Below are 23,595 nucleotides of genomic sequence, written 5' to 3' on the forward strand. Positions count from 1 at the left end.
ATGGGGGTAAGGGCTGAAATGGTTGCCTCAAGAGGACAAAGGTTTAAGGTGCTGTGGAGCTAGTACCGAGGAGATGTCAGGGGTACGTTTTTCACTCAGAGAGTGGTGAGTGCGTAGAATGGGCTGCCGGCAACGGTGGTGGAGGCAATACGATAGGGTCTTTTAAGAAAATTTTGGATAGGTATATGGAGCTTAGCAAAATAGAGGGCTACGGATAAGCCGAGCAATTTCTAAGGCTGGGACATGTTTGGCAGAACTTTGTGGGCCGAAAGGGCTGCAATGTTCTGTAGGTTTCCTATGTTTCTATGTTTTAAAAGCAGAACATTGATCTCGGAGTATAGTCTGCGTCTACTACCCGTTAATTTGAACATGGCATGTGACACCCACCTTCTAAGTTCATGTACAATGTTTATCTATGTCATCTGATGGCCATTGACATTGCTGAAACACTTCTACCAACGGAGATTCTTACAAGCTAATTGATGCATCATCGGTCTCTCCACACGATAATGAAAACTTGCAATTTGCTTTTCAGTAAAAGATCTGAATAGGAACAGTGGTTAAAAATGTCTGTTTGATATCTTTTGTTTTTACTTTGAAGGGATTAGCATTTGTTGGAATATCGTTTTGTTGTCTTGTCGTTCTCATTGTTTTTCAACCGAAATGACAACTTTGATATCGAATTCCATCTGATTTTTAAAAAAAATTATGTTTTCTTTATCTTTATGTTGGACGAGGAAACATTGAACGTCCGTAACTATTAAAGGGTAACGCTTTCTGAAACCAAACTCCGTCCAATTGAACGCCCTCCCAAACTGTGCCCACAACCCGGGCTCTATTTGCACCTGTTAGGGTAGCAAAAACACTTAGGAAAATGAACGAGATAAATTAATCGATAAAGGAATGTAATTCATTTCCAGAGTTTGAATGTCATAATTTATTCATTCCACCTGTGAGTATTAAGCATAATGAAGAATATCTTTTGCAAGTTATATAAGAAAAGGATAAACACCAACTTAAGTAGTTTCTGACCAAACACGGAGGTCCAATCAGCGGATTCCAGAGGTGTGATCAGCCTTGGGAGCAGAGGACATTGAGGAGATGATTCTCAGGGCGGCGAATCTGGTATAAACAGGGAGTTTTGTGGGCATTCCAGAGACCCAGTCAGTGTTGGAACAGAGCTCTTTGAATTCAATAAAAGTATGAAAGGGGCAAGCGGGACGGCATTGTCTTGTGTAAACCCCCGGTGAGACTAGGGGCTTCATACTTTGTCTCATGAGGCGTGGACGAAAGGAAACAGAAGCCAAAGAAATACATTAGAGAACTTGGTCGTGGTTGCCCATTGTACAAAGCAGGCAGGAAGGTAGTGGAATGCTCCTCCTGTAGGATGTGGAAAATCATGGAACCTCAGGATCTCCCCGATGACGACACACGCGAGAAGATCAGCCAACTCCAGCTCATGAAATACCGCATTAAGAATCTGGAGCTGGTGTTGGGTGAGCTTAGGACCATCCGGGAGACAGAGCATTTAATAGACAGGACTATTAGCCAGGTGGTTACACCCAGAGGGCAGAATTCGGGCAATCGATGTATGAACACCGAGAGAGGTAAAGGAAGAAGTAAGTAAGTGCAGGGTCTTTCTGCAGCCGTTTCCCTCAGCAACATGTAAACCCCTTTGGATACTGCTGAGGGCGATGACATAGCTGGGCACTGTGGTCGGCTCTGATCCTCAGAACAGGGTGAACTCAAGCATATGTTGAAAGATTAGAGCGACTAGGCTTGTATACACTGGAATTCAGAACGATGAGAGGGGTCTGATTGAAACATATAAAATCATTAAGGGATTGGACACGCTAAAGGCAGGAAGCATGTTCCCGCTGATGGGGGAGTGCAGAACTAGAGGCCACAGTTTAAGAATAAGGGGTAGGCCATTCAGAACAGAGATGTGGAAAAACTATTTCAACCAGAGAGTGGTAATATGTGGAATTCTCTGCCCCAGAGGGCAGTGGAGGCCAAGTCTCTGGATGCTTTCAAGAATGAGTTAGATAGAGCTCTTATAGATAGCGGGGTCAAGGGATATGGGAGTGGGCAGGAACGGGGTACTGATTGTGTATGATCAGCCGTGATCACAGTGAATGGCGGTGCTGGCTAGAAGGGCCGAATGACCTACTCCTGCACCTACTGTCTATTGAATGACATTGGTAGTTAACCTCCTTATGCATAGCTCATTTCCACATTATGAGTCATTTTGCCTGCTTCTAAAGGGTTGTTAGAAAAAAAAAACTGTCCTCTAGAGACTGAAAGCAGAATTGGAAACCATTAGTTGGATGTTCAACGGAGCAGGGTCAGACACCAGAGGTGGGTCTGCACAGGGCAGAGTTTGGGGCACTGGACGCCGGTTAGGATAAGAATGTATGATGAAGAGAAGGGAATCAGCAAAGGGGCGTGACTGCAAATGACAGAAAAGCAGCATTTGGATGCTAATTGGCAGAGAAAATAATTTGCTTGTCTCACTGATGACACAAACAATGCCTGTAGTGTGGTGTCCCATTGGTCGAGGCACATGTGTGTGTTGAGAAGGGTTATAGCTATTGAGGCAGCTGTTCCTGTTTGTTTACAATGTAATATTATATCCGAATGTTTATTTTAGATTATCCTATCTGTAATAATGTATTGATTATCATATAAATTGTGAGATTCTGTCCCTTACTGCATCAGACTTGAACTTATGGTGCCCTAATGAAGTTACTGTGGTCATTCATGTTAAAGCAAGATTTTGGTGAATGATATTTGCCACTTGATTGTACCTGCATAAGTAATCAGATTGAGTTATACTGCTGCAGGATCCCAGAATGTGTTGGATTGTGTCTGGTTTCTCTTTGCATTTTCTGCGTATTGCCTTGTTTGTTTGTATTGTATGTATTTTTTTGTTTTATTTTTCTCTTTGTTAATCATCTTGTCCTGTATTTCTGCAAGGAACCCCTCTTTTTCTAGGAAGACGTCTCCAAATCTCAGTCAGGTGCTCGGTGCTTTCTTGTCAACATCTAGTCTGCTCAGATTGTTGGGATGTCTCCCATGGAGGGTCATACTCATTGTTAATGTTTTCTTGCCTATAAATGATTTATTTTTCTGGGTTAGCCTCTCATTTAAGTTTTCTGGTCTGTATCTCTTATCACAATTGCATTTACACACATGGAGCATTGGATCCTTCTCATTTTTGATGAAGATATACACTTAGAAATTTTATCTGACTGTTGTGTGATTTTTTTTCATTTGTGTTATTCAGCTTCCTCCTTCTGTCTAAGGTAGTGTTAATCTACTTAAATAGAGTTTGAGTTTAAATAGGCTTTTCTAAAGTTGTCATTTCAGTTCTTATTTATCTTTGCAATTCTTTTTCTGACTGAAATGGGACCAAGATATTTTCATTTTAAAAAGCCATTGATGGAAGTGTTTATTTCCTTTGTTGTATTTGTTAACTATTGAACTCTGTTTGGCAGGGTTTTTTTTTTAAGCCTTGAACTAAATTTTGTCAAAGGTTCTCCTGATTTTTATACTACTTTCTATTGTCTTTGCTTGTTGATTTTCCAGATACGTGGGTATCAAGAGTCCTGATGAAGGGTTTTGGCCCGAAATGTTGATTCCCATCCATAGATGCTACCTGACATGCTGAGCTCCTCCAGCAATTTGTGTGTATTTCTCTAGATTTCTAGCATCTGCAGGTCCTCTTGTTTCCCAGGTATTTCTAAGTTTCTTGAAAGAACAAGCTGGTAATGGGGTTATGTGGCCCTGTTTCTAAAATATTAAATAAAATAATTAGAAAGAGGTGGCATAGGGTTGGAAGGTGTAGAATTTGTGGCTAGAATTAAGGAACAGCAAATGTAAAAAAAAGTCCCTGATGGGAATTGTATAGAGACCACCCAAGCAGTAGTAAAGTATGTGGTCCACAAATTACAATGGGAGATAGAGGGCAATGTTACAATAGTCATGGGGGATTGTCATGCAGTTGATTAGGAAAATTAGTAAGATCCATCAAGAAGGCAGTATCCATTATTAAGGATTCCCAGCACCAAGGATATGCCCTCTGTGCAATAACACCATCAGGGAGGTGGAACAGGAGCGTGAGAATACACATCAACATTTTAGTAGTAGCTGCTTCCAATCTTCCATCTGATTTCTAAACGGATCAATAACTCATTGACACTACCTCAATATTTTGATCACTTCTTGCAGTATTTATTTTACAGCATATTTCTTCATGTGGTTATTTAACTAGGCACATCGATCCTTGTGGAGCACAGACCATTAACGAACTCCGATCTCTATCGTTCTGTGGAGTCGTGACATGGATGCAGATCATCAACGCTTCTGCAATGCATTCACGACGCAGACGTAGGAAATTTCTTATTGCAGTGAATAATGTAATATTGCTGTGAACTGCTGCGCAAAACAAGACCTTTCACGACATATGTCAGGGGAAATAATCCTGATTTTGAATGTGAGATCTTCAGTATTCACGCGTGGAAATCATAGACAGGGTGCAGAGGAGATTTACAGGGATGCTGTCTGGATTGTGGAGCAAGTCTTGTGAAAACAGATTGAATGAACTGGCCTTTTCTCCTTGGAGCGACGAAGGATGAGAGGTGACCCGATGGAGGTGTACCTGATGGAGGTGTACAAGATGATAGAGGCATTGAAAGTGTGGCTTCTTCCCAGGGCTGAAATGGTTGCCACAATGGTTAAAGGTGCTGGGGAGTTGGCACCGAGGAGATGTCAGGGGTACGTTTTTCACTCAGAGAGTGGTGACTGCGTGGAATGGGCTGTCGGAAACGTTGGTGGAGGCAATACGATAGGGTCTTTTAAGAGACTTTTGGATAGGTACATGAAGCTTAGAAAAATAGGGGGCTACTGATCAGCGGCGAATCTAGTATAAAAAGAGAGCTTTGGGGACATTCCAGAGAGCCAGTTAGTGTTGGAACAGCGCTCTTTGAATTCAATAAAAGTATGGAAGTGGCAAGCGGGATGGCATTGTCTTGTGTAGGCCCCCGGTGAGACTAGGGGCTTCATGCTTTGTCTCATGTGGCGTGGATGAAACGAAACAGAAGCCAAAGAAATACATTAGAGAACTTGGTCGTGGTTGCCCATTGTACAAAGCAGGCAGGATGGTAGTGGAATGCTCCTCCTGTAGGATGTGGAAAATCATGGAACCTCAGGATCCCCCGGATGACGACATACGCGAGGTGCAATTAACTCCAGCTCATGAAATACCGCATTAATAAGCTGGAGCTAGTGTTGGGTGAGCTTAGGACCATTGGGGAGACAAAGCATTTAATAGATGGAACTATTGGGCAGGTGGTTACACCCAGAGGGCAGAATTCGGGCAATCGATGTATGAACACCGAGAGAGGTAAAGGAAGAAGTGAGTAAGTGCAGGTTCTTTCTGTAGCCGTTTCCCTCAGCAACATGTAAACCCCTTTGGATACTGCTGAGGGCGATGACATAGCTGGACACTGTGGTCAGCTCTGATCCTCAGAACGGTAAGGTGAATTCAAGCGGAGCAATAGTCATAGGGGATTGGATAATTAGGGGGTCTGATAGGAGATTCTGCGGCAGCAAAAGGGAAGCCGGAGTAATGTGTTGCCTCCAGGATGTCTCCGGAAGTTTGCAGAATATTCTTGAAAATGAGCGTGAGCAGCCAGAGGTCGCGGTAGATGTTGGTACCAATGACATAGGCAGGAGAGAGGCAGAGGCCCGGGCAGTATGTTTAGAGAGTCAGGAGGGAGGCTGAAGAGCAGGACCTCCAAGGTGGTAATCTCCGGATTACTCCCGGTGCCAGGAGCTGGAGAAGGTCACAACAGGAATATAGGTAGATGAATAGGTGACTTGGGAGATGGTGCAGGGTTTTATATTCTCAGATCATTGGAATCCTCTCTGGGAAAGGAGTGGCCTTTACAAGTGTGACGCGAGGCATGTGAACTGGAAGGGAATCAATATCCTGGAAGGGAAGTTTGCTGACGCTGAAGTGAAGAGGCAGAGGATGGGTCGGTTGCCGTACAAGGAATGACAGGTAATGAAGCACTGAGCTCGATGGTCGGAAATGTGACTATTTTAATGCAGGTCGAACCATAAACAGGGCAGGGCGGATGAACCTGGATCAATACGTTAAACTGTGATATTTTGGCCATTACCGAATGTTGGATCTCTCGGGGCAGGAATAACTGCTGAGTGTTCCGGGAGTCAGATAGTTCAAAAGGGGCAGGGAGGGAGGAGAAGAGGTGGGACAGTGGTACTACTAATCAGGGCTATTATCACGGCTGCAGAAAAGGTGGAAGTCATGAAGGGTCTGTACACTGAGTCATTGTGAATGGAAGTCAGAAACGGGAATGGGAAAATAACACTACTAGTTGTTTTTGTAGTTAACACCCTAACCCCGCAATTGTAACAGAAGTATTGAGGAACGGTTGGGGAGGCAGATTCTGAAACGCTGCAAGAATAATAGGGTTGTTGTGATGGGTGATCTTAACTTTCATAATATTGACAGTCACCTCCTTAAAGCAAGCAGTTTTGATGTAATGGAGTTTGCTAAGAGTATTCCGAAAGGTTTCCTGACAGGATATGTAGGTAAACCAATTGCAGGAAGGGCTGTATCTGATCTGGTATTGGAAAATTAACGTCGTCTCGGTGGAAGAGAATTTTGGAGGTAATGATCGCAAATCTATCTCCTTTACCATGGTGCATGAGCGAAATAGAAGCAAACAATTTGCGAAAAGTTGTAGAAAATCTAGTTAAGAAGAGAAAAAATGCTTGTGAAAGTTTCAAGAAACTATGTACTTTTTCAACTCTAGAAAATTATAAGGGTGCCAGGAAGCAGCCCAAAAATGAAATTAGGAGAGCTAGAAGGAGCCACGAGAAGGCCTTGGTGAGCAGGATTAAGGAAAACCCCATGGCATTCTACAAGTATGTGAGGAGCAAGTCGATGAGCCTTGTGAGTGTAAGACCAATCATGAGTGAAAGTGGAAACATGCGCATGGAGCTGGAGGATCTAGCAGAGGCCCTTTAAGAATACTTTGCTTCAGTAGTTACCAGTGAAAACGACCTTGGGACTTGTGGGGAGTGAAACGGACTGAAACGCTTGAGTGTATAAACATTAGGAAAGAGGATGCCCTAGAGATTTTGAAGTTATTAAGTTAGATAAGTCGCCGGGACCGGATGAGTTGCACACCAGACTACTGTGGGAAGCGAGGGAAGGGATTGCTGAGACACTGTCGGTGACTTATCGGCAGCAGGAACGGGATAGGAGCCATAGGATTGAATGCTTGTAAACGTTGTTCTTGTGTACAAGAAAGAGAGAAGAGATCATAAATTATAGACCAATGAGTCTTGCTTCAGTGGTGGGCAAGTTATTGAAGAGGATACTGAAAACCAGGATTGATGAGCATTTGGAGGGACATAATGTGCTTTAGCATAGTCAGCATGGCCTTTTCAAGGGCAGATGCCTAATGAAACTGTCTGAATTAATTTGATGATGTAACAAAGTACATTGATAAAGGTAGAGCAGTGGATACTCTAAGGATTATAACGATTTCAGTAACGCACTTGATATGGTCCCCCATGCGAGGCTCATTCAGAAAGTAATGAGGCGTAGGATCAAGGAGACATTGCTTTGTGGATCCAGAATTAGATTGCCAAAAAACGGAAGTGACGATTGTCCATGGTTCATATTCTGCATGGAGGACGGTGACCAGTAGGGTTCCACAGTGATCTTTTCAGGAACCTCTCCTCTTTGTAAATATTATAAATGACCTGGATGAGCAAGTCGAAGTTGGGGTAGGGGGGGGGGGGTGTGGGTGGGTAGCAAGTTTACTGATGATACAAAAGTTGGTGTTGTACTGGATAGTCTGGAGGTTTGTCAGAAGTTACAGCGGGGCATTGATAGGAAGCAGAACTGGGCTGGGAAGTGGAAGGTGGAGTTCAGCTCAGATGTGTGAAGCAGTTCATAATAGTAGGTCATATTTTAAGAAAATGTTTTATTAATAATAAGTGTCTTGGCAGTGTTGCGGATCAACGAGAGCTTGGGCTCCCTCCCCATAGGACAGGCAAAGCTGCTGCGCAGGTTGACAGTGTTGATAAGAAGGCGCATAGCGTGATGGTCCTCATCAACCGTGGGACTGAGTGAATGCAAGAGCCTTGCGGTAATGTTACAGCAAGGGAAGACCATAGTTAGACCCCACTTGGAGTACTACGTTCATTTCTGATCATCTCTCTGCAGGAAAGATGTGGATATCATGGACAGAGTGTAGAAGAAGTTTACAAGGAGGTTGCGGGAGTGGAGTGAATTCCTTCTGAGAACAGGTTGAGTTAACTTGGCCTTTTCTCCTTGAAGCGAGGGAGAAAGAGAGGTGACCTGACGGAGGTGTAAAAGAAGCTGAGAAGAATTGATCGTGCGGATAGCCAAAGGCTTTTTCTCACCCAGAGCTTAAATGGCTACCATGAGTTGACATAGTTTTAAGGTGCTTAGAAGAAGGTAGACAGGAAATTTCAGAGGTATATTTTTCACACAGAGAGTGGCGGGTGAGTAGAAAGCACTGCCAACAAAGGTGGGAGATGCTGATTAAATAGGTTCCTTTAAGAGAGATAAGTAGATGAAGCTCGGAAAATAGAGAGCCATGCTGTAAGGAAATTCTCGGCAGTTTCCTGAGCAGTTTATATGATGGGTACAACACTCTATGCCAAAGACCCTATAATGTGCCGTAGATTTCCGAGTTCCTATGTTTTCATCAATATGTCCGTTAGTGGGAACAGAGCAATAGAAAATAACAATCTGAAAACCAGCATATTCATCTTTCTGGATTGGAGGAAAGGACATGCTGTCAGTGTACTACATTTTATTTGATGTGAAATCAATACTGTAAATAATAAAAGAAGTTGTGCACTTGTTTATAAATTTGGCCTGCCAAATAAATCAAAGTTATTTCTTGTTGTATAAAAGGGATTGCAATTAAATTCTGATACCGATAAGAATAATATTTTCGTGAATATATTAAAGTGTCCAGATTTTAAGAGTGCAATGTAATCGCACTGACAGTGACATTAACTTTAAAATGGATTACAAGCATCGCTAAGGTATGCTACCTCAATAGAAATGTGCAATTTAATTCAAAAGCATCATATGGAATTCTTCCCTCATTTATTATAGCAGTTCCAGAGCCTGTCGCTAATATTTGACTACGGCACACTTGATTGTGCCTATATTGAACAACTCTACAACAGCGTACTTCACAGACAATAACATATAGAAAGTGCAAGCAAAAGAGTTTGTTTTTCGGTCTTCATCGGGCTGATGTGAAGGATGGGAATAAACAGTTGACGATTCGAGCTGCAAGTGACTTGGAAATCCTGAACTGTTGTCGTTCATTTCATCGTTGTTGTCAGTCGAAGAGAAAACACGGAAAGCCAGATGTAAGTGAACCTAGGACTTGGGCTCTGTTATAGAGAAAATTACTGGCGTCAAATTGAGCACAAAACACAGTTTCACCAAACAAACAGCACACACAAACTGCTTGTGGAACGCAGCAGACCAGGCAGCATCTATAGGGAGAAGCAGTGTCTACGTTTCGGGCCAAGACCCTTCGTCAGGACTAATTAAAAGGAATGATAGTAAGAGATTCGAAAGTAGGAAGGGGAGAGGGAAATGAGAAATGATAGGAGAAGACCGGAGTGGGTGGGGTGAAGCTGAGAGCCGGAAAGGTGATGGGCAAAAGGCATACAGAGCTGGAGAAGGGAAAGGATCATAGGACGGGAGCCCTAGGGAGAAAGAAAGCGGGAGGGGTGCACCAGTGGGAGATGGAGAACAGGCAGAGTGATGGGCAGAAACAGAGAAAAAAAGAGGGTGGGGGAATCTAAATATATCAGGGATAGGGTACGAAGGGGAGGAGGGGCATTAACTGAAGTTGGAGAAGTCAATGTTCATGCCATCAGTTTGAAGGCTACCCAGCGGTATATAAGGAGTTGTTCCTCCAACCTGAGTGTGCTTTCATCTTGACAGTAGAGGAGGCCATGGATAGAAATATCAAATTGGGATTTGTCTATCTGATATCTGATATCTGATATGTCTATCCATGGCTTCCTCTACTGTCCATTCCCATTCTGATTTGTCTATCCATGGCCTCCTCTACTGTCCATTCCCATTCTGATATGTCTATCCATGGCCTCCTCTACTGTCCATTCCCATTCTGATATGTCTATCCATGGCCTCCTCTACTGCCCATTCCCATTCTGATATGTCTATCCATGGCTTCCTCTACTGTCCATTCCCATTCTGATATGTCTATCCATGGCCTCCTCTACTGTCCATTCCCATTCTGATTTGTCTATCCATGGCCTCCTCTACTGTCAAAATGAATCCACACTCAGCTTGGATACCAGCTGGGTGTCCTCCAACCTAATGGCGTGAGCATTGCCTTCTCTGAGCTTCCGTTAATGCCCCTCCTCCTCTTCTTAACCCATCCCTGACATATTTAGTTTTTCCCCGCCTAGCAGAAAATCAGGACAACCACTGTCCGTCATTTTCACACAGTCTAAGGAATAACTTATGGCACTCACAACATCATTGCGATCGTCAGGAACCAGGTCAGGGAGCGATTATATATAAAGCGTTATTTCTGACGATTGCCGCTGTGCAGCAAATTACTTGGGATGATGACCTATTTTGTCATACTCCAAACATGCTCGTTTATTTCATATTTAAAGGCCTATAATTCAAAGTGATTTAAAAGGGGTAATTCAGACCTTTGTTAAATTGAATGCTGACTACAGGCTTTAATAACACGCTTCTTGTAACGCAAGACCCTCATAAAACCACGAGATTGTTCAATCACATCAATACGCACATGTGACGACAATTTTCTTTGCCGGTTTATGATCACAGACAGATTGAACTAAAGTACGGCAAAATGAAAATAAGTGTACCGACCGTGAATATTGTAAAACAAACCTTCAGGGTCTTGTGGAGCATGACATGTACTATATAGATCGTCGTCGGTGTGACATTCGACTTCATTAATGGAATGACTGGATCCAGTAACTAAAATTCAAAGAAATAGATATTCAAGGTATTTACTTGGTATTTTTATTGTTTTTGTAATGAACACATCATTCGATCATTACATCAATGACAGTATCATCATTACCATACATGGCATAATCCTTGAATACTCTTCAATGGAAGATAAAAGGAAGATGTGTGTTCCGCCTTGAATTGATAATAAAATAATCTAAATGTGTACATGGAATCGATTTTATTGCGAACTCGTGTGCGTATTGCTTTTGGAAACGCTATCATTGACGAATGAAGATAACTACGGCAATCCTGCAGCAGGTGAATGAGAACAATATATAGAATGAAAGATAGATAGACTGATAAAGTAATACGATGAAAGGGTACTTATCACGGCTTTTCTTTAAGTGGGGACAGTTAATGTTCGGTTACAGTTCAGTCGATATACTAAGTAGAAGTAAAATGAGCTAAAGTGACTGAAGTCGTCATCCAGTTAGCAGAACATGTTCAGAGGGAGAATGAGTTCACGTTTCTAGTTAATGTCTTCGTACTAGAATGTGAGTAGGCATGACCCTGGAAAGTTTGGAAGAGTGAGCCATAGTTCGTGGTGGGTAAATTATTCCGGAGGATAGTCTGTGAAATAATTTACCTGATTAAATCACGCTTAGAATATCACATTCACTTCTGGTCAGCTCATTTTTAGAACGGCATGAATCCTCAGAGACGGTGTAGAAGAGATTTAACAGAATGATGCCCGAAGTAGGGCACACAGTTTTTAATTACAGATTGTTCGGTATAGAGTGCTCCTCCTCAGAGCCTTTTCCAAGATCGGAAATGGCTGATATGAGGGAGCTACCTTTAATTTGATTCGAAGAAATAATGCAGTGTTGTCAGTGGTAATTTTGCTAGGGGTGAAAGCGGGGAACGCCCTTTCGAGGCTGGTATTGGAGATAGATATATTAGGGCCATTTAGAAAACTTTTTATGTGGCCACGTGTGGTCAATTGCTTTATGTGAAAGCAACTAAAGAATGTGTAGGATGGGAGAGCAAAATTGATCCCGTGTAAGTTAACAGGTCGGCCCAACATCGTGAGCGTAATGAACCGTACTGTGCCATTTTGCTCCATGTTCAGTGTTCTCTGTTCTACATTCTATTGCCGAACAGAGAAAAGTTTAGAAAGAAGGCTCTTTGAAATTGCTGAAAAAATCCTAGTTGTTTCAGGAAAGAGGAAAGGAAATGCCTCTAATACTCTGAGGATTATATCAGCAGATGCTGGCAGTGTATGCTTCAGATTTGTATTATTAATTGAGGTTCCGTACAATGATCGTGAGTGATATCATACCACTCCAGACTCCAGACTGAGATAGCTGAAACCTGGTTCACAGCATCCCTCACAATTCATATCTATTGTGCTACGGAACAATAGATATGCATTTTCATCGTCTATTTACCACACGTCTTTATGCCCTCGAAGCTTCTGACTTAATTTCCCATGTTCTATAAGGGTTCCTTGCCTCTCATCCGATCTCGCCAACCAACCAACCTACCCTCCTGTCCCATGCTCCAGCTCCTTATTTTGGCTTCTGTAACTCCTTCACAGAGCCAATAAAATGTTTTGGTTCTAAATGTTGACCGTTCATTCTCTACCATAGGTGCACCTTGATCTGCTGAGTTCCATTAGAATACTGTGTGCTTTGCTCAAGATTTTCAGCATCCGCAGAATCTCTTGTTTTTATTGTATGATACCCCATTATTATTTTTGTTACAATTTCATTTCTGAAGTACCTACAGAGCCGTGAGTTTTTGTTGTTCCTTGATTTTGATAACAATATTGGATGAATTGAGACGGTATCAATTTGTACATCACGGACTTTGTGTCATAATACAGACCTGAATCTTGCATCTCAGAAAAATTCTTGAATGGTGGAATATTCTCAATTTCCTCATAAATTGCTTGGTAAAAGTCAATAGGTAATCCTTGGCCACTCATTAGTGTACCTAATGAAGAGGGAGTTGAGATGAACATCGGCATCAACGAATTTGTACACGAATATTATGATTAAATTAAAATAAATTAAAATGATCTTAGTCAATTTGAAGAGTCAGGGAACGTGATCGTTGAATCGGACTGATGTGTGCATCATATCCCTGGCCAATCAACCGAATAAATTTGACATCAGAAGGACGAAGGGAAAGGTACAGAAGAACGAGTATATTTCCGATCTTTGTTTCATAATGAATACACATCACATTTGAATCGAAGACGAGTTTAATATTATTATTAGATAGATGTAGATGCCATCAGTATGGCAGCGGATGAAGACAGGATGGAAATTCACACGTCACTCCAGCACCTAACAGAGAAAGTTTGGCTGTGTCAAAGAAATTTAAAAGCATCGCGAATATTCAATGATAAAATCATAAGAAGAAAAGGAATGGGGAAAATGCATTCTCTTACTTCGATTGGGAGAACCGAATCAGAATATTCGAGAATACACAGCAGATTTTTAAAACTTATACGTCCAGATGTTCAACGCATGGATGTATTACAGTGAAATAAACAGTGAAGCAGCCACTTACCAAATCAGATTTAACCTTCAATTTCCATTACTGCATAATGAAAAGTTATCATTAATCCACGAACAGTAAGGGACAGTGAAAGCCACCATTATAAATGTCTCACAGAAGTCAAATTAATTTCGAACTAAAGCGGTGAAAACATATTTAATTTAGTCTTTTCTGCACAAAAATATTTTTTGGGAAGACCTCAACAAACTGAAAGCGTCACAATAAAAGGTCGATATAAAGATTGCCCCTCACCACTGATTGCTGATTGTCTCCACGTTATCGTGAACAGTATTAAAAACTCAATGATGAATATAAATCCAAGAATTATGCATTCAGTAACCATGATGGATGGGGTCCAGTTTCCAAAAGCTTTAAACGAAACGTAAAAACATCTATTTCAATAAACAGAAAACAAACACTATAGATCCAATGCATCGAAATTTTGAGCGATGTTTAATGAATTTAATCATATATTCAGTTATCACGATTTTTGAAAGTTATATCCCTATACATTTCATGAGAGAAAGAGCGGAGCGGAAACAAAAGGACTATTTCACAATAAAGCCGGATATGTCAGAAGTATTTCCCAGAGCAATAAACGTTCTCTCCAGCCACCTGGTATCAAATCAGGATAAACACCCCAAGCAACGTCGTGTTCAAATTCTATTTTCCCTCACATTGCTGGATTGGAACAGCAAGAAGGGAAGTGAGTTTAATTTTATGAAAACAATTCCAGGAAGAAATTATTTCAACGTACTTATCTATGGGTTTTTTTCTCTTATCCGCCTCTAATCAGCAAACAGAGATTTAGCTAATAATTAGCTAATAATTTAAATAATAATTTTAAAGATAGTGTCACTCTTGGACCTCCGTTACTCTCCTTTCTTCCATCACCTACCACATTCCCCTCAGCTGTGGCGAAGAGGGAGGGCCACAGGGGTTAGGAGGGAACTGTGGAAGGGGAGTGAGGTAGGACATTGTGGGAGTGCTGAGGAGAGAATGCTGTGGGAGTGGAGTGAGCTATCTCGATGAAGTCAACCCATACGACACGCAATGGATCCAGAAAATGTTGGTAAGCTGCTGATTATTACTGCTGGCAGTCTGTATGTAACTAGCAGTAGTGCAATTGATTTCATTCCAAATATGCATTTATAGGCCAGGTCCACATGCGATGTTGGTCTTTGTGAAGTCAGAGCAAAACAGAGGAAATAGGACCTCATAGCCTTGATACTTCTTCCTCAACGCATGCATTAAGGGTTCAAAAATAAGACTGAGCACTTGCACTCTTACAGATCGTCACCAAATCTTGAATATTATTTCGGGTCCAAAATATTATTCAACTATACTGCCGTTGAGCACACATTACATGCTGCGCTGTCGCAGGATGACTAAATACTCATCAGGCCATGCACTCTTAGCGCTGATGTCATCAGGAAGGATATACCGGAGCCTTGGGTCCACACAACTGGGCTCAGGAATAGGTATTATCTATCAACTGCTATGATCCTGCTAGGGTGCGTAACTTCAATTATTCCAGTGTGTGAACAGATTCCACAACCTGTATTTTCTTTCAAGGGTTACACAACTCTTGTTCTCAGTATTAATTTTTACTGATCCATTTGTTGACATTTTTGCTGGTTTTCCATTTGCGTACTTCGTTGCCTTTTGGTGTTTGTTATTTTTCCGCGCTTGTTTTTGAGAATTTCTTTAGAATTTCTGTTATGTCTCTATGTATGTACACTGAATGCCGTACGAAAATGAATCTCAAGGCAGTATATGACGATATATGGATATCTGATAACAAATTTCCTTTTAACTTTAATTTTTACTATCTGCAAAAATCAAAACTTTCTCAAGAGTATCGAATGTGCTACAATTTGAGTCACAAAAAATGTTTGAACGGGAGTGGAGTTCAAGTTTTTAAGAATTCTGCATATTCCTGCTTAAAATTATTGGCGAGACAATCAAGGTCCCATGCAGTTTCCAAATCATCTCTTGTGAACTTAGCAGTTAGGAAATACGAATAATCAATTCTTGATATCTGCAGCATAAATGCGATATTTAAGCGTCAAAATCCATACCTGAATTGTTGCGTTCAGCAGGAGTCACTCTGGAACCTGTGTACAGATTGAAAAGAAGTTTCAACAAACGCATCTCTGTTGGTGTTTATATTTGATGTTTCTAATTACGAAATTTACAAATCAGTTGGAGAGAAATTGAAATGTCAGACAAAGCCCAAAGCATACCAGAACAAAGAACGATGACATCTTCCTTGTGATCACAGTCGTGTTGACCAAATGATGAGGAACGACAGCTGGACAGAAACGATTCACTTCCGGTGCATTTTACTTCATCAAGCCAGACAGCAGCGGCTACCTGGGTCATTTTAACATCTTCTGGAGGCCAGAGAGCAAGGCCACACCCTAGCTGTCTGCAGACTACATTGGCATCGGCCAGATCCCAAGAGTCGTCACACACCGTGCCCCAACTTTTATTAAACCGTATCTCAAGCTTTCCGGAGCAGTTGTGACTGCCGCCAACAAGTTGCAATGGAACATCTAGGTATGAAAGAATAAAATGAAAATGTATTTAATACTTAACCTGGGAATCTGAAGTTCGTCAGAGAGAAAATAGAACTAATTATAGAACGCAAGGGCAGGCACCTCGGCACACCATTTCTTAATCCAACACTATGCAAATTATGCCACCTCTCTTCCGCCTCATATAATCGATATCGGTCAAATATTTACACTTGCCTACTCCAGCGGAAAGCCTATCAAAGACGGTAATTGTAAATATTTCTATATCACTCCTCAAAGCCCGTTCCAAGCAACATCATGCTCAATTTACGAATAAAGATTTTCCTCTAACACTTCATTTAAGCCGTCGTCTGTCACCTTAAATACGTCCGTTAATATTTGGTATTTTTTTTACAATGATTCAGACTCTCTACCTGACCTGTCTCACCTAATATTATGCATCTATTAGGACTAATTTTAGGTCCGCAGAATGAGTCTGAAGTGTTTCCGTCCTTTCGTATCCAGGCAGACTCTGAGTACGTCTCATTTATAGCCCCCACATGCTTCTTGAAATGCAACGAATGGCAATATAAATAATGTGAAATCATTGCCTTACATATCCACAAACACTTTTTGCAGTCAATTCCTTGCTGAATGAACACGCATCATATCTTATTCTTACCATCAGTGTCCGATTAATGAAGGCAAGTCACAGACCTTCCTCTTCAATTCATACTTCATCACGAAATGCTCAACCAGACCATGAAGACACTATCAGCCGCCGTTTTTCTGTCTTTAGTTCATGCCGGCGAAGAAAATAGTCGAATACAGCTCATGCATATCTTTCAACTCCAACCATAAATTGTGGGCTTTGAACATACGTCGTCCTATGTTCCATTTAGTTAACCACTTGTGTTAGTTTGGTAATGTAACACAAAATGCCTTGATGTTTCCTTTTCTCATATTTCCAACCAAATAGATATCTTTATCTATTGATCGCAGCCTTTATTCATCTCTCTATATTGCCTGTAGCCCGACCGCATTTATGAATCCCTCGGTTTACATATATTTGCTTCATTTATTTTGATCAAACCAGCAATGTCTCTCACCTTTTAATATCCCCATACATTCCATCGTTCACTTCCCTCCTTCCCAGGTAATACCGATTCCCAAGTCCGTCCAGCTGGCCATAAGACAATTCCGGCATGTCATTTATAATCTTGCCAGATAACAAATGCTCCCAATTATTTCCAATTAACTCCCTCTATCTTCTGTCTGGGAATGGAATTTTTCACTAGACACTCCCATTTGGCAATGCTGAACAGAGTCAAGGGAAACCAGGATTCTAGTCAATGCGGGCACAATTTCGTAGAGGGCAAAAGGAACGAAATTCATTTTTCTAATAGCGACGTTTATACAAGGTTTTCTGATTTCAGCAAAGGCGTTTCGAATTCGTTACCTTCTGAAGGAAAAGAGGAGAATGTGTTTTCTTGCAAGCAGGCTTTTTCGGTGAATCCTTCCGTCATGTTGGTTTCTGTTGGCAAAATAGATATTTTGACGATTTTATACAAAAAGATGTAAAACGTAAATAGATATAAGACTCTCTTATTTACCCTCACATACAACTCCTCCGTCATCCGAATGGTCACACTGGTGTTTTCCCCACGGTTGTGACTGACACTGCCAAAGGGTCGATTCGTGTGCAGTACATTCAATCTCATCCAACCATATAGGTCCAAGTCCCTTTCCAAATTGATATGAGCCAGGATAAAAAAATTTTATTGGTCCACATTTCATTTGTTTGCAAATCACATCTGCAGATTTGGCATCAAGATCCGTGGAGCACACTGTTCCCCAGGTCCCGTTGTACCACACTTCAATTCTTCCTTCGCATCGACTACCTGCGCTCTGCAGGCGCAACTTTTTGTGCTCTGATAAGGATGCATTTGAAACAAAGGTTTTCGAAAATTAGAATACAATGGTAATCGCGTTTTTTCTACTACAGCAAGAGAAATTAGCCGTCTTTGTGTGTGTGTGTGTGTGTGTGTAGAGCTAGGACAATCAAATAAAATGTGCATATTCAGTAGGAAGTGCTAGATTAGCAAAATTAAGCGAAACCAGGACTCACGGAGTGATATATTGTGCTGAATTACTTAAAGGAGAGAAGTGGTTTGTGACGGAAAATTAAGGAATAGCTGATACTGGAATCTCATCGGATTCGCCAACAATTGAGAAAGGTAAATATTTGAATTCCTTAAGGGAAGAAGTTGAAGAGCAAGGAGAAACTGTTCGTCCTCAGTCCTTAACGAAAAGTGTGAATTGAGTCGTTGGAAATAAGTGTACCGAGACAAACCGTCACTTGCTCTTCGGGGCAAAAGCGGTACGTGGTTAAATGTGTTGACTGTACCTCAGTACCTTATTCTTAAGACTGCACCAACTAAATCCAGACTAATAGCAGACTGTGATGAAATAAAGGTGAAATTACAATATTATTTTCATTTATTCTATCCCCCGATTCAATAACAGTATTTGAAACAGATTTTAGGATTGATTTAAAAAAAAAACATTTTATATGTATTCCAGGCATTATCTTTGGAGATTCTAATGTGATCACCTGCACTATTTTGAAAAGAAAATAGTGTTTTGAGTTCAGAAAAGCTGACCTCACATGAGCTTCTGGCTTTTTGGCACTTTACTTCATTATGCCACAACTACACTGATCGTCTTATCTCACGTTTATTCTTCTCTGCTGCATTAAAACTCAATAGAAAATTTGTCTTCTCTGGACACATTACAACCTTCCAGTCTCAGTATCAAATTTCTAACGTTGGCTCCTCTAGTTGATTTTGTTTCGAGAGGTACTTTTACTTCAGATTTTTTTTTTTACCAATTGCTTTAATAAGTGAGAAGCAGAGGTAAAGAAACATGGGGAGAAAGGATCAGTTGAAATTGAAAAAACAACAACGGCATGGTTTTGAATTCAATTAGTTGTTTTTTTTTTGGATTTTATTACGTGAAATTTGGATTTTCCAGTTTGATAAATTGTATTATTCCGTCTCTCCTGGTTTGGATTGCTATGTTACTTCTCGTCACCAGCTGGCTCTGCTTACTTGTATGTTCACAGCTACTACCTAGTGCATGGCTAAGTAATTGAATTTCCTCAGGAGATCGGGCATTTAAGAGTCGCTTGCATATTTTAGTCAGGCGCACTTTTCTATGGGTCGAAAGAATTTGAATCAACATCTGGATTCAACATTTGAATCTATCTTTTGTAAGAACGCCTCACAGTGCAGTCTTTCTCACAGCTCCTTGAGTAGTGTAAAGAGTTGGTGAATAATCAGTCGACCATCAAACTGTATCGATGCATAGACTGGTGATTCTTTACTTGCCTAGCTTGAGTAAAGAAAACGGGGAAACACTGGATCGAGGGCAGAAGAGTTATTAGGCAGAATCAATACTGAACTCAGGGTGATTAATGTTATGACATTAGTAATGGGAAATATGAACATTCCAGATACGTAGGGAATAGGTTGATTGTTTCTGCGTAGGTGTGCTCTCACGCATTATCAACATTTTGACAGTTCATCCTGGCCCAATGGTCTCCTTTCCTGCTTTGTTTATTTATTACAATTCCGTAGTCACCGCGTGCTGCAAAATTTTAACAAATTGAAATTTTCTTTACCAGAGCAAGTCAATGTCACAGCTTCTTTTTGACTGCAGTCATGTTCGCCCCATGGTGCTGATGGACATTCCCAGAGAAACGTTTCGTTACCCGAGCATCTCACTTCATCTAACAAAACTGGGAGAGAGCGTCTTCCGCAGTAAACATGAGTTTTATCCTCCAAAGCATATCCACAACCCAGTTGTCTGCAGACCACGTTAGCGTCAACCAGATCCCAGGAGTCATCGCAAACCACGCCCCAAGATCCACGGTAATAAACCTCTAGCTGACCAGCACATGAATCTTCACTTCCGGAGAGCCGTAACTGCAAGTGGCCTATCGAACAGAAACATGGAACGTAAATCAATATATTGGAAATTATAAACATCACCAGTTTGTCGTTTCTAAAGATGTTTCTGGAATTATTAGTATTACTCTTAAAAAGTATTGTGCCGGGATGTAACAATTATTCTGGAATTTAAAAATGTTTGAAATCTAAACATAAGATGTAAAAGTTTGGAAGAATAGAACATATCGAGAAGTGTAGAGTTGCTTCTCTCATTAAGGACGGAACTCAGCGGCTGGTATTTGGACGTTTTACCACATCCGCTGCCTTTCCATTTCCCTGCCTTTTGCACAAACGAGGAAACTACACGCCAGTTAGCCTGATCTCAGTGTTTGGAAATATATTGAAGTCTATTATCAATGAGAATGCAGAAGATAAACAAATGTCTGACAAATCTGTTGTAATTATTTTGAAGAAATAATAAGCAGGATAGTCAGAGGAGAATGGGTTGATTTTGTGGTACTTGGATCTTCAAACGGCCATCGTCAACTGGCCACACATGTGGCTGCTTAACGAGTTAAAGCCCATTGTATTAAAGGAAATATCCTAGGATGGGTAGAGCTGTCGCTAATTGGCAGTAGGCAAGGATCGGGAATGAAGGGACTCTTTTCTCGTTGGCCGCCGGCGACACGTGGTGATTTTAGTGATTTTGGACCAATTCATTTTATGTTCTGTGTCAATGATTCGGATGATTGTGTTGATGACTTTGTTCAGAAGTTTGCAGACAATATGAAGGTAGCTGGAGGGTCAGTTAGATTTGAGGAGGTGACAGGCCACAGAATTACAAATTTTTCTTAAGAGAGCGGACAAAAAATTACAGATGCAGTACAGTTTCGGGTTGTGTATGGTCATGCTCTTTACTAGAAAAAAAAAATGAAAGGTTTGACTGTTTCCTAACTGGAGAGAAAATACAAAAAAGAAAAGAAGCGCAAAGGGGCTTGGGAGCACTTGTGCAGGATTCTCCAAACGATAGTGAGCTTGTGGATATTAAGGCAAGTGCAATGGATGTAATTCTGAGATTATTTGAAGCTCTGGTGAGACCTCACTTGTAATATTCTGTGCCGTTTTGGGCCACTTATCTCAGAATGGATCTGCTGAAAATGGAGTGGGTTCACTAGAATGTCATTTCATAAGAAGAGCGTTTGATGGCTCTGGGTTGTGTTCACCAGAATGACGGGTGACCTCATTGAAACCTATCGGATGATGAAAGGCTTTGACAGAGTGGATGTCCAGAGCATGTTTCCAATGTTGTTCGTGTCTGAGACCAAAGGACACTGCTTGAGAATATAGGACAATACAGCTGTGTCATTGTTGATTATCAGCGAAGAGGAGATTTTGTTTTCGATCCTACCTGTTGTCCCCGATGAGGAAGTCAATAATCCAGTTGCAGAGGGAGGAACAGAGACCCAGGTTATTGATCTTGTTTATTAGTTCTGGGTTTTTAGTACAAAATTAATCTATTATCAAGGTACGTATATGTCACCAAAAACGACGCTGAAATTCGCATATTTAGTAAATTGATTTCCACTTCCTTTTGTAGGATTTCCCTTCAGTAGAATTGAGGTTTCCATACCTAGCTGTGATATAGCTTGTTAATATACTTTCTACTACAATTCTTTCGATTGTTTTTTGTTTTTTTTTTAAATACCATGCCGAGTCTTCGAAGTCTCCCAAGAAACTCGGGACTCTGTGTGCTGTCGCTGTAATTGCAGTTATGTGTTGCGTCTCCGACAGGTCCTCCGAAAAAATAACAGGGTGTAATTGAAATTTCTGACCATCTCCGCATCTGATGCTCTGTTGAGGCCTGACTCATGGACCGCTGGTTTCCTCCTCCTGAACTGAATACCTCCAGTTTGTCATGCTGACTTTGAGGAGGAGGTTAGAGCTGTGGCACCACTACTCCTGCTTTTCTAATATCCATTTAAAATGCTGTTGTGTCATCAACTTTGATTCGGTGTACGTCAGTAGGGTCGTCAGCAAATTTGAGAATGGCAGAGGTGTAGTTTAAAGCGAATGAAACACGAAGATGTGCTCACAAACTTTTGGATCACCAGTGGTGATGGAGATTTTAGACCAGACGTTGTTGTCATTCAGAACATATTGTCTGGGTCTGCAGTGCAGGATACAATTGTACAGGTAGTTATTGGGATACCGACTTCAATTTTTTGATCAGTTGTAAGGGGATGGTGGCATTTTATGCTGAACTGCAGTGAAGAAACAACCCTATAATGTGTGTATCTTTCCTTCCCAGGTGTCCCTGGATAATATGAAGAGCCAATAAGATGGCATCTTTAGTGAACCTATTGCTCTAATAGACAAATATCGGATGTCATGGTCCTTTCTGTCAAACCTCACCTTGCTATTTACCTCCGGAATTGGGCCTCACTCCCCTCGTTTAACTTCCAATCATTCCCAGATTCCACTAACCATGCCCTCCTGCTTTCCATCAGAAAATGCAGGATAAAGACAACAAAGAGCTGCTAGTTCGTTGGTCGTCTCCGGTGTGAGTAACCTCGTTTCATGGTTCTTAGGACTGTCAGTTCTAAGTCTAACATCGCTCCTGGATTTTCTCCAAACCCAGAACTCCGGGTAAAGACTCTCCCGGATAACGATACAGACTCTTCTCGATACGTCAATAACGCCTCCCAAATCTGCCTCCGCGCCCGTGTTCTGTACTTGGGTTCGTCCACCGACACGCTCGTGTAACACGGACATGTCTCCTCTGAGGCAGAGGTTGATATGTTCCATTAACAAATTCTCAAAACACTTCCTCATTGTTGCTGCCATTGTAACTGACCGATAGTTCTTCAAGCAGATCATCAGGTTCTCATAAGAAATCGGTATGTGACGTTTACTGGTACCTGTATCAGACTGCCGAAGCAAGATGCTGACGATCTCCCTGAGCACGCCAGGCAGTTGATCAGCTCAGGTCTGAACTACATGTCCAGATATCCCTTCTAGGCCGGATGCTTTTGGTGACTTTGCCCTCATGAACGGTAAATGCATGTCAGCCTCACAGACTTAAATCACAGAATTATCGGGGGCTTCGGGAATTCTTGATGTCTCGTCCAGATTTTGACAGTCAAAGTGGGGATAAAAGGGATTGAGACCATCTGGAAGAGAAGCTTTTTGCCCACTACGTCGCTTGATTTTACCTTGTGCAAACCTTGCCAAAATTGTCAAGCTTCCTTCGTGGTTTTCAGCATGGCATTTAGAAAGGTACAATAAGCAAGGCTTAATGAGAAAATAAGGAGACAGGGGATCCAAGGGGACATTGCTTTGTGGATTCAGAACTGGCTTGCCCAAAGAAGGCAAAGACTGGTTGTGGACGAGTCCTATTCTGTATTGAAGTCGGTGACCAGTGGTGTGGCTGAGGGATTTGTTCTTGCACCAATACTCTTCGTGATTTTTATAAATGCTCTGGAGGAGGAAGTGGAGAGATGAGTTA

General features: G+C 41.4%; 2 long non-coding RNA genes across 2 annotated transcripts; both read right to left on the minus strand.

Moving 5' to 3' along the window:
- Positions 1-9,204: 9,204 nt before the first annotated feature.
- LOC140722313 (uncharacterized) lies at positions 9,205-13,934 on the minus strand. The gene is made up of 4 exons (XR_012097577.1): positions 13,874-13,934; positions 12,944-13,051; positions 10,991-11,080; positions 9,205-9,480 (listed from the first exon to the last, which is right to left on the minus strand). It is a non-coding gene; the product is annotated as an uncharacterized lncRNA (long non-coding RNA).
- Positions 13,935-15,928: 1,994 nt separating this feature from the next.
- LOC140722314 (uncharacterized) lies at positions 15,929-17,898 on the minus strand. The gene is made up of 3 exons (XR_012097578.1): positions 17,754-17,898; positions 17,600-17,674; positions 15,929-16,179 (listed from the first exon to the last, which is right to left on the minus strand). It is a non-coding gene; the product is annotated as an uncharacterized lncRNA (long non-coding RNA).
- Positions 17,899-23,595: the final 5,697 nt, after the last annotated feature.

This window comes from Hemitrygon akajei, unplaced genomic scaffold (assembly GCF_048418815.1).
Source record: "Hemitrygon akajei unplaced genomic scaffold, sHemAka1.3 Scf000074, whole genome shotgun sequence".
Taxonomy (NCBI): domain Eukaryota; kingdom Metazoa; phylum Chordata; class Chondrichthyes; order Myliobatiformes; family Dasyatidae; genus Hemitrygon; species Hemitrygon akajei.